Genomic DNA, 11,595 nt, shown 5'->3' on the forward strand with positions numbered 1-11,595 from the left:
TTATTCAGACCTGACTGAATATCCTGGAAATTGGGAGAGTGGAGAAGAGCAATAAAATCAGTGTTTCTAACATAGACTAGAGAAAGGGACCAATGTGAAGCCAAAGCCCATTCTTGAAATATTTTATCGTTAGGCTCACACTGTTTGTCTTGGAAGTAACTACTGGGAAGCACTGTGAGCAACCAAGAGCCTTCTTAAGGTCATACTTGAAAAAAAAATTGAACTTATTTTGAGTTACTTACACTGAAAACAACACCATGGTGTTTAATTTGTTAGATTTGCTCACCCTTTTCTTGTCCCCTAACGCACTCATAAATGATGCAGAATCCTGTGTGTGTATATATATATATATATATTTTTTTTTAAGGGAAACAGAAAAAAAGGCTCATTACTAAAAGTTTTACATACAGTAAATTCTTGACCTTATCAAAGGCATGCAATTGATTATTGAATATTTTTTGAGTGGCTATTATGTGCTGAGGCTAGTGGTAACCATTGTGAAGAAAAGAAAAAAAAAATACATAGTTGCTACGCTACCCTCAGGAAACTAATATTCTAATGACAAAGATATTTTTTAAAAAACTACAAATATGGAAGGAGAGTCAAAAGTTGAACAGAATATTAGGAGCATAAATAAATATTAGGAGCATAAATAATAAAGGACTCAGCCTCTTCTGTGGTCTAGGAGGGAAAGAGCATTGTAACTGTGTAAATCTTCACGTTTTAAAAAATGATCTCTTTCTCCTCGATCTGTACTGGCCTTTGACTCATTTGCTTTTTTTATTTTCTTTCCTTATCCTTCTGCATACTGCAAGAACACTCCCTTAATCGGTAAGCCCTTAGGTCAGTACCAAATAGTCTTAAGAACAAAGCCTCAGTCAGGTCTGTTGACCATAGAAACAGAGTTTGGTCAAAATAAAGATAAAATCTTGCAGCTCCCCACCCAAGAAGGCCAACTGACCCTACCAGCATCCCCTTGAAACCAGAAAGAAAGAAGCCATGACTGACATTAGGACCTGATTCAGTGATCAACCACTTTCTACCCTAACTAACCCTGACCAATCGGTAGAGCCCATGACACAAACTCTCTAAGCAACTAAAAAGTTTCCCCCTATATAACCTATCCCCTAGGGGCCATCGGGGAGCCAGTTCTTTGAGCGATAGCTCACCTGTGTCTCCTGGCTTAGTTCCATTTCCTTAAATAAACCTCTACTTTCTTTGCTGCAAACTCCTCTCTGTGTCTTTTTGGCTATTGAAGCACGCAGACAAACCAACCCCTTGAGTTCAGTAACAACACGATGTTAAGTTGAAATAGAAGTGGGCAGAGGTTTATCAACAGTGGGACAGTGTTCCAGGCAAAGGAAACAGTACATATGGACCCCCAGAAGCAAGAGTAATCATTGTAGACTTAGGCACTGAAACAAGTTCACAGTAACTAGAATGTTACTGTAGAGGCTAAGAGTTAGGCAGTACCCAATGCTGATGTCAGGGTAAACCATGGTAAATTATTTAAGATTTATCCTAAGTGCCCCAGATACTACTAATTGGGAAAGATGGCTTATTGACACCTATTTGTTGTGGTGCGTTCAAATCCAAGACCCACGGAGCCAATTGAGATGAATTGTGAGCCTTTATTAGCCGGCCAGCGACTGACTCTCTACCACGTAGGGTTAGAAGAGATCAGCCCCGAGCTCCCAGAAGAGGCAGTTTATATAGCCACCAGCACATTCCTGAGCAGATCACCACACCCTGGTTAACAGTTGGCCTTTAGCATATCCTTGATCAGATTACCCTGGTTAACAGCATCTCCTTGATCAGATTACCACACCCTGGTTAACAGAATCAGAAGTAAATATTTAATACTGGCTTACTGGAAAATTGTCCACCTATAACACTATTACCATTTCCAGAGGAAAGATAATTACTACTGATAGTATAGTGTGTCTCAAGACATGTTTCAGACCTAATTTTCATTTAAAATTTTGCAAAAAATTTGCGTTCACATATTTGAGAAAAATCACAATAGGACCTTTAAATGAGTGGTCTTCCAAAAATCAAATTCAAGTGCAAATATTCCCACTGGTTTACTTTTCTTCTTTAATGTCCATAGTCTGTAATATGAGCCTTCATTAGGAATCTATGCTAGTGAGTGAAAAATTAACATACTAATAGAAGCAGGTGTATTTCAGGTATTGTGATGGTGAAATAGGACCGGAGTATTAAGGATCTTTATTGTTCAGCTGCCTTCTGCTACAGGGGCAAATCAGGAAGTGAAGAGAGATCTAATCCAATCAACCAGAACAACTCTTCCCTCAGGGTCGTCATTAAGTCAGGTGCAAAGTGAGGTGTTTAACTCCTAACCCCCGGGGCTATGTTTCGAGAGCAGTGGAGCAGTCACTTGGAAATCCCAGCTTTCACCAGCTGTATTTCTTATGCTTTTGTTATTTGTTCTTCTAGTTCCCTTCCCCCAGGAAAAGACTTCCAATGCACAAATAGTTCCCTGTCCTGCTCACAGAGAAATTCCGTTCATGGGGAACAAAACATTTTATTCCATTGTCAATTAAAAGACAAAAAGCCCCCAATGAGGTTCTAGCTCAGATCTTCCCGGTTCCTTATAGGTCTTCCCAGATTCCTTCAAGATCTCTCTTTACTCTGAAAGCCCACCCCAATATAATCCTTATCTTGGGCAGGAATAGATTGTAAACAATGGAAAGGAGAGATTAAAGAGCTTTGAGTGTCTTGGGGATGCAGAAGGAGGAGAAGAGACAAAAATGTTTATCGAGAACTTGGCTAAGGATGGACTTCTGACCTTCAGTTTGGTTATTTCTAAGGATATCCTGAAAAAGAACAAGAAATATGCAGATAGGAGGTTTTTCACCTAACTAGCCAAATTTTTGCTAAGACTATTATGGTCACTGTGGAGAACAAGGCATAAAATAATGTCTTGCCAGAAAAATCAAAGAAAGAGGAAAAAAAAAAAAAGCACCATTATAATTAGGTATTTGGCTTCACTTATTTCAAAATGGGGTTTCCAATAGTTTTGTTCTTTTCTTGAAAAGGCTTATTATAACGATGTTCCAAAAGAGACACCTGCTTATTACAGTGGGTTTTTTTAGCATTATTTTTTTCCAGAGAGCTGGTACAAGTTAAAAGCAAGACCAGTTTCATTCAAAAAAATATTTGGTCGTTTTATTTTGAAACTCTGAAAATAGAAACATTCATATTTATAGATCCCTGTGTACACATAGAGACGTGAAGAGAAGCAGCCAATGTCTGCCATTGGCTTTACTTCCAAGGAAACTAGGGAATTACTCATGCACAAATAAGTACAAATAGCTGTCTTCACAACCATATAGAACAAGCTTAGGAAAATACAGAGATTTCAAGTGGTATCAATGTGCAAATGCATATATTAGTTTAGTTGGTTATTAGATTTATGAAATTGTGCCTTTTTTTTGTGAGACAGACTCTTCAGGGAGCCTGTGCAAAATAATGTTTAATTTAAATAGATCACAAACAACATTGACTGCTATATATTAGCAGCAACAACTCACCATAATAAAAAGGTTTTTCTCACTGGAGTTTAGCAATCAGGGCAGGCAGAAGAAATTCTACAAATGAGGACCCTCCATAGGAGGTCTCTGCTTCTGCCTTCCCCACCCCCCTTACTCCCCCCCACCCCACCCCTCAAGGCTGAATTTCTAAACTGTGGCTAGAGTGCTCCAAGTCATTGTGATGGTGGTGCAAAGGGAGAAGTTAACAATTTCCAAGAATAAGGCTGAGTTATTTAGGGACTCAGAGGCCAGTGTCTTAGTTAAAATTGCACTAGGAATGAAAAAGGCAGCCAACCTGAGCATACAGAGCCTCATAGCCCCACAGCTCACTCCACTTAGCAGTCACAGGGGGACACGCTCTATTCCCAGAGGATCTCAAAAGTATAACACTCAGACTCAGGTGAATTATAACTAAATACTGACAAAATATTACACATCACACCTACCCAGTCCATTTTGAAGTTTAGATACTCATTCAGAAAAGCACCCTCCTGATAATTTCCATCTTCGGTTAAAAGAGAAGGGACAAGAAAGTAGTAGCCATGCAGGCAGGAAAGATGTGGCAGCCACTGGGGAACAAGGATAGAGGCTGAACTGGATTTAACCAGGGTAAACTGTTTGATAATAAAAACTGAAATGGCTCAGCTCTTCTAAGTTATAGGACTGTTTATTTTGAGGTCTTCCATTCTTTGAGAGTTAAATCAATTTTAGAAATAAGTAGGGCTTCTATTGTTTTTTGCGTTCTCAACAATCATTCCGCTTTTCTCAGTTTTCCTTTAGGGAGCATCCTCACTTGCACTCAAAACCACAGTATTATGTGCCAAGGACTAACCCATTTCTCTCCAGCTCCAGAATCAGACACATGATCCGTTCCTGGCCGGTCAGAGTACATGGGCCTCTCGACCACAATAACTGGTTCAGAAATGTGTACGTACCCACGCACACGTGCGTGCGCAGACACACACACACATTGGACCAATAAGAACATGACAGTAATTCATTGGATTTTTGCCATAATCAGGAGAAAAGAGCTTTCCCTGGAAAGGGGGTGGAAGAATTCTAAGCTAAGGAGTTTTATGAGTTAATAGATCTGGGTATGGGGTAACCAAGGCCAGATAAATTCTTACTCCCTTTAAGCCAGTTTGAATTGTTTGCTGTTGCTTGTGACCCAAAGAGTAATGACTAAGACAGAAAGGGAGCCAGGATGTCCCCAGTGCCTGATGGGGGCGTGGGAGAGAGCAGAGCACTGTGCTGATAGTTAGGAGCTCCAAGACCTTATTCTTACTCTATTACTAACTGTGTGATTATGGGTGAGTCACAGCCTCCCCGTCCATGAAACCATGAAAAGAACTAAAAAGCAGAAGTCCTAAACTTATTTTAAAAACCCTTTCTCAAATTAAATCTTACCCCAAGTCCCATTAAATGAAGTAATTCATAACAACGGCAGCAATAAGAGTGCTCACTGAGCACGAGCTCCGCAGGATTTAAGTTCTAAATGCTTCATGTGTATTTCACTCATCTTAATCTTCACAAAATCCTGTGAGGTAATTCTGATTATAAATTCCATTTTACAGAGAAATAAACTAAAGAACAGATGGGTTAAGAAACTTTCCCAAGGTCACACAGTCATGCATGGTGAGTCTGGTGTCGAATCCAGCTCCAGGGTCTGCGCTCTCAACCACTCCACTCTTAACCAATGCTCCTTTAGTTGAAGTGAGATGGGAAAGTTAGAAGCCCACCCCTGAGGCTTCACTAGAAAACCACAAGGCTCTGAAAAGTTTGATAACCACAAATTCCATGCCAGCTAATACTTATTCCAACTCCTCTATTTGTACACATATATGTTCAAGCATATCGTGCCAAACATGCAATAAACCAATCCTAAAACAATCTGAAACAACACTCTCTACATCTCTATAAATACTCAGGACATCTCTACAAAGCCCCAAGGGATATTTCCAGCAGTTCGGCCTCTAATCCCATTTCTGGGGCAGCAGGAAGTCTCATAGTCGATTATTTCTCAAAACAGAGAAAATTTGACCTCGGTCGGTAATGTACCTCTTTCTCTCTCACATCATTTTAGCTGCAGGTATGCTAGAAAATGGGAAAACCACACAGACATTTGGCCATTTCTGCAGACCATGTTCTCTGTAAGATCCAGGAACCTGGAGCTGTACTTGGTGCACTTAAGGATTTAGTGCAGAGAAATCTAATCAACAATTGGAATTACAAGACCAGAAATAGGAGACAGAGGAAGCTAGAGATGTTCATTCAGCAACAAGTTACTGCTGATGTCCTAGGTATGGGGAAATTGCCGTCAAGCAATGAGAGAAAAGAGTCAATGATCAGAACATCAATATTTAAGGGGTGGTAAGAGAAACAGGAACCAGGGCAGAAGCCTAAACCCCTCAATGGCCTATGAGCTTTTAGTTTAGATAGATGTTATTGTTAAAATCTCATTTTATTTTCTATTTTTGCCAATTATTTTTGTAAAAATTAAATTGATGTTTTATATCAAATTTATGACTTTCTAATTTGATTCGGCATTCTATAGTTACATCTATCACATTTAAATTTCCCATTTCCATAATAATATATACCCCAGTTTCCTCCATAAGCAGATATGCCTGTTCCTGCTGCATATTACAGTACCTTCTTTTATCTCCTTAAAGATAATTATTATGTATATTTTAAATTCTTGATCTCTCTGTTCTATATAGGATGCTCACTATTTACTTTTTTTCTTGGTTGTAGTATTTACTATTTGCTTGCTTTGCCTGTAATTTTTTCTTGCCCTGGAGGTCAGCTATCTTGATTGGTGATGTGTTCACAGTCAGGGTTTGACCACCCCTGACTGCTTTTTGTTTATTAGGTAATCCTGCACCTGAGGAAACTACTCCATTTTTCTGGCCCAAGCATTTCTCTTCTCTGAAAGCTTTTATCCTTCAGTTATAACTGCCTAGAGCTGAAGATGTGGGGAAGTAAAAGAAAAAAAAAATGCCTCAAAGTGGGCCAATCAGCCTGCATTGGTAGTTTTTGTTCCTAACCCCACTCTTCTAGGTTGATGTTACCCCACAATCCCCTTCGCCCTTCAAAATGGGCTGTTATGTAATGTTTATCTCTCCTGCTATGATGAAAACAAAGTACACACCAGCCATTACAGGCAGTGATGGAGAGAAAAGTGCACAACAAGACTCTCCCTGACTATGGCACCTTGCTTTTCTCTACCTTTGCTTGTCAATCACACTCCCTCTTCCAGTGTTTCTCACAGTCTTTGCTTTTATTCTTTAGATCCCCTACATGTTCTTTTACTTCTGGGGAATCTCCAGGGTTGGGATGTTCAGCCACCCAGTATATTGTGTTAATTCACTATCTTCTTAGGCCCAAGACACAATACAAGGACTGGGTTTATCTCCAAACTAGACCATGAATTCCTCTAAAGGTAGATGTTCATTCATTTTGTACCCAAATTCCTAACTCCTAGCTCGATGTTAGGTAAATCACAGACAACCAAAATAAGTTTGTTCTACGTTATGGATTCAGTTGTGTCACTTCCCCAAAAAGATATGATGTAGGCCTAACCCCCTGTAATTCAGCATTGGACATTATTTAGAGGCAGGGTCTTTATAGAGGTAATAAAGCTAAAACGTGGTCTTTAGGGTGAGCCCTAATCCAACCTGACCGATGTCCTTTTATAAGGGGGAAATTTGGACACAAAGACAGCCATGTAAAGAGAGAAGATAATATAAAAAAGACACAAAGTAAAATGGTTATCTACGAGCCAAGGAGAGAGGCCAGGAACAGATTAGATCCTTCCCTCACAGCCCTCAGAAGGAACCAGCCCTGAGGACACCTTGATTTAAGACCTCCAGCCTCCAGAACTATGAGACAATAAATTTCTGTTGTTTAAGCCACCCAGTTCACAGTCATTTGTAATGGCGGCCCTGGGAAACTAATACATAGAATGAATAAATATATGAATGTGTTGAACAAAAGAGAAAAACAAAGAGAGTACTACACAGCATATGAGGTGGAAAAGAATTTCCAGAAGGAGGATATAATCCTCAGAGCCAGATGCTACAGATGGTGTGGTGGCATGAGGTGCAAAAAAATGTCCTTTGGACATGACAACTGGGAGTTTTGTTGTGCTTTGTTTCTTAATGTTTTCAGTGAAATCAGTCTTAGTGGAGTGGTGTAGACAGAAGCCTGATTATAAGGAGATGAGAAGTTCAAAGAGAACTAAGACAGTGGGAGGAGGACACAAACTCTTAAAGAGTTTGAAAATTATAGAAAAGAGAAATAAATTTATAGCTTATGGAGTTTTCTGTAGGATGAATAAGAACTGAGTTTGTTTGTTGGATGAAAAGAGGAAGCCAAAACAAAGAAAGGTTGACAATATGATAATATGTAATTAGACAGCCTCTTCCAAATTACCTCTCTGCTTAGGCATAAACACAGCTCTAATGACAGATTCCACTTTCATCACTGCAAGGCAGGCAACTCTCTTCCCTGGCACATCTAGAGAATTTTCCTATTTTTGTCAGTCCTCAAACTACTTTTGCAACGATCTGTATTAATAGACAAATTAATAGGGGAGAGAGTAGTCTCCTACAGAGTGTTCTTTACCCTGTCTTTGCCATCCCTTAGCCCTCCACCTCTTCCTTCCCCAGGAGGTGGGTCTATCTGTGTTCCATTTCTTTAGCACTGGTTCATAAATTAATGCCTGCTAAAATGGCAGCAAGCTAGATGGCAATGAATAAGGTATAATGGTCTGCAATATAAACACACTCAAACACACAGGCACCTGTGAACCTGAACTCTCAGAATCCAAAGCCTTTTGGCCCCAAAGAATACAATCCTAAATGATTTTTTGGGAAGATAAGAGTTTGGGGCTGGTAACATCTTGGGATGGGACACTGTCTTAGTCAGCTCAGGCTGCTGTTACAAAATACCATAGACTGGGTGGTTTAACCAAACAACATGTATTTCTCATAGTTCTGGAAGCTAGGAACTTTAAGATCAAGGTACTGGCAGATATACTTCTTGGTGAGGGTCAATTTCCTGTCTTGCAGATAGATACCTTCTTCCTGTATCCTCACATGAAGAAGACAGAAACTCTGCTGTCTCTTCTTCTTCTTCTAAGGGCACTAATCCCATCCTGGGAGCTTTACCCTCATAACTTCATCTAAACCTCCCAAAGGCCCCACCTTCAAATACCATTGCATGGAGATTAGGACTTTCACATATGAATTAGGGGAAAACACAAACATTTAGTTTGTAATAGTCCATATAACCCTTTTAAATGATACTCCACATCTCTTCTACCTGATCCACAATCATGCTCTGTCTTTACTGGGAATTCATTATTTTTCAAATGCAGTATTCTGACCTGTCTTTGAGATCTCAAAGGCAAACATGAAAGGAGTCAACAGCCAACTGGAGGGGACTTTTGGAGCCAGAAACTCCTGGGTCAAATTTTTAGCCCTATCAAGTAACCTGGGGAAAAAACTTGCAGCATTGCTAAGCCTCAATATTCTTACCTGTAAAGTAGTATAATAACAATACCTATATCTAAGGGCTTTTATTATGTTTATTAAATGAGATAATACTATAAAGCATTAGTTTTTGCCTGGGATAGAATTAAGTCTTTTGTAAATGTTAGCATTCATTATTATAGCCAACGTAAACCCCACTTAAAAAATCACCCATAGCTAATCTGCTCCACTGAAGTAAAAATTTTGTTAATGAAGAAGTCTTTTTTGCCATGATTCGAGATAAAGCCTTGTGAAATATAAATATATTCCTGGTAAATTTGAGTAAATTGGTAGAAGATGTGAATTACTGATGGTAGTATTTGGAAGAGTATATTTTGATGAGGAAGGAAATACAAGCAGAGTGGGACTTATAAAACTACATGAAATAAAAGTATTGGAAGGTGTCAAGTGCAAAAGGTAAATATTCCTGTTTACCAATATTACCTGGCCTTCCTATGAGTAAGGTAAACACTGAAGAGAGGGTGTGGTTTCTCAGCCCAATATGGTGGGACACAGCTCTTGAGAAGACAGAAACAGATAAATATCTCAGAAAAATCTAACACCCCAAACTCCAGTGACCAGGGCAGCTTCCCCCTCATAATGACAATGGTATCCCTGCCACACACAAAGCCCTCCTCTTAACATTGGGTCCAACTCATCCTTCAGTACATCAAGCCACTATGACAACGTTTTCCCATAGACATTAAAAAAAAAAAAAAAATCCAGATTCCAAGGCTTTTACACACATGTACAGTTACACTTTTCCTGACCTGAAGCAGAACACAAGAGGCCTCAGATTCATGTTTCTTGTCCCACTGATTGTCTTTGTTTCCAGTACAAAAAGAAGAAATAATAATACCATCTGGGGAATTCAGTGATAAAGTTTGTTATTGGACTACAAGCAATTGTTTGGAGTTGAGCTATTAATAAGTTTAAATTTTAAATAGCAAGGCCTAGTAGAGAGCTTGAATTTGACAGTCTGGTTCCTAGTTTTATCACTTATCAACGGTGTAACCCTGTGTAAGTTCAATTACAATTCAACCAAAATTTATTATCTATCTAATATGCTACTTAATCTCTCAGTTCCTCAGTTTCTCCATCAAAAACTAGGGGGTGATAATCCTGCTCCTAAGAGTGTGATAATTCAATGATAAAATGTGTATATAACTAGATAACATTCTGAAATACTTTAGTTGTCTACCCACCTCCTTCTAGGGGTTCAGTAGCTGCCCATGGAGTATCATTTACAAGAGGCCGGATGAGGTCGCTCATCCTAACCTTGTGTTTAGTTTTCCCCCAAACAAGTAGGAAAAAGGCTCTTTACTTATTGCCTAGAAATAGTATTATAGCATGACAGAAGAACAAATTTATTTTTTCAGCTTGTAAAATACATGCCTTCATGGCTTTTGTTTCCACAGTCTTAAGACCCATAGTTAAGGGTGTGTGGGAGAAAGATTTTTTTGGTGGCAGAAATACAAAGGGAAAAAGATTTCCCTTAAGCTAGATTCGTTTGGGATCCCAGGGTGTGGGAAATGTAGACTCCTGCCCAACTGCACCCTAAGGTCATAGCAGAACAAAGCAACACATGGCTACATGATGCCCCTATACAGACAGAAGCCTGAGCCACTTCAAAAAAAGTAGTATGACCAAAGTGGGGAAGAGATGACTGTGTACACTAACTGGCCATGTGGACCAAGCTGATGGATGCCTTAGGAGGTATCTGTGTGGATAATTCAGTGACCAGACAGCTTAGTTCCCTACCTGCCAATATCCAGGTACAATGTAAGTCTCCCCAGATCCTGACATGACCTCAGGCAGCAAATACCAAAAATCACTAAGTTCAAGCCTGGCAGGATGTAAACTTACAGTAGAAAGGAAGTTGCTTTGTACACAAGAAGAAACAGGACATGATCACACTACTTCATACTCAGTAGCATGGTTATAATGAAAAATATAGATAATGTGTTGGATAGGATATGAAGAAATTGGAACCTTCAAAACTGCTGATGGGAATGTACATGGTGCAGCTGCTTTGGAAAACAGTTTGGCAGTTCCCGAAAAGTTAAATGTAGTTACCATATGGCTCAGAAATTCCATTTCCCCCAACAGAAATAAAAACATATGTACATGAATGTTCAAAAACTTGTACACAAATGTTCATAACAACATTGTCCATAATAGCCAAAATGTGGAAACAACCCAAGTATTCATCAACTGATGAATGGATAAACAAAATGTAATATATTTGTACAATGGAATATTATTTAGTCATGAAAAGGAAGGAGCACTGATGCATGCTACAATATGGATGAACATTATGCTAAGTGAAGGAACCTAGACACAAAAGTTCATATGTTGCATAATCAATTTATATGAAATGCCTTAAATAGGCAAATCCACAGAAACAGACAGTAAACTAGTAGATGCCAGTGTCTGAGGAGGAGGAGAAGTAAGCGGTGACCATTAATGGACACAGGATTTCTTTTGGAGATTATGAAAATTTTCTG

This window comes from Rousettus aegyptiacus, unplaced genomic scaffold (assembly GCF_014176215.1).
Source record: "Rousettus aegyptiacus isolate mRouAeg1 unplaced genomic scaffold, mRouAeg1.p scaffold_m13_p_8, whole genome shotgun sequence".
Taxonomy (NCBI): Eukaryota; Metazoa; Chordata; class Mammalia; order Chiroptera; family Pteropodidae; genus Rousettus; species Rousettus aegyptiacus.